Below are 1,088 nucleotides of genomic sequence, written 5' to 3' on the forward strand. Positions count from 1 at the left end.
TTTTGTGCATAAAGTACCTTTGTACCAAATTTTCTTTTCTGGATGAAGATTTAATTTCAAGATGTAATTATTTCAATTAATTTCAAGTGGTAATTATTTGTAATTTGGAATAGAGAAAAGTATTTTAATTTTGTGATCTCCTTTTTTTCCTATAAAGTATCTTTGTACCAAGTTTTCTTTACTGGATGAAGATTTAATTTCAAGAATGGTAATTAGTTATTCGTAACTTGGAATGAAACAAAATATTTTAATTTTGTGCATAAGGTACCTTTTTACCAAATTTTCTTTACAGGATGGACATTAATTTCAAAAGAGGTAATTAGTTATTCGTAATTTAGAATAAATTAAATTTAGAATAAAGGAAAGTATTTTAATTTTGTGCATAAAATACTTTGTACCAAATTTTCTTTTTGGATGAAGATTAATTTCAAGAATGGTAATTAGTTATTCGTAACTTGAAATGGAGGGAAGTATTTTAATTTTATGGCCTCGTTTTCTTTCTAAGATTTCTGGATGAAGACACATTTTTTGATATGGATAAATTAGATCTTAAAAATATCTGACCAAGAAAGAATAGAAACACGAGAAATCATTCGTTATAAAAAAAAATCACTTATGTCCAATAGAAATTGTAATTCTTTTACTTAACTTTCGTGTTTACAATTTCATCCAAGCATCTCAAATATATATATTTCTTTTTTACATATAAAACGCGAGAATAATACGGAAAATTTATCATTGGAAAACAATATAACGAAACGAAAGGAAGGAAGCGTTGAAGAAAGGAGGGGAAAAAAATGGCAGATGCATGCAAAAGCTTTCAGTCCCCGAATAAATTAGCCGATATCGCTCGGTGTGCCGGCTCGCTTCGACCGTTCAACCGCGCAACGATCACTCTTTGAAGAGGCCAGCTTCGATTCGCCTCAAACATTTCCAAGTTATCAGCGTGGGCGGTTGTCGGAGAGAAAGGACAGGAGGCGAGGCGAGAGATAGAGAATAGGCCGCGAAAGGACTCCGTGTAATATGTTTACGGAGAAACCGTGAGCCGAGAAATCGGCTGGCCCGGTTCGCCTCGCGTTTCCGCCGCG

The sequence above is a fragment of the Apis dorsata genome, unplaced genomic scaffold, assembly GCF_000469605.1.
Source record: "Apis dorsata unplaced genomic scaffold, Apis dorsata 1.3 scaffold_188, whole genome shotgun sequence".
NCBI lineage: Eukaryota > Metazoa > Arthropoda > Insecta > Hymenoptera > Apidae > Apis > Apis dorsata.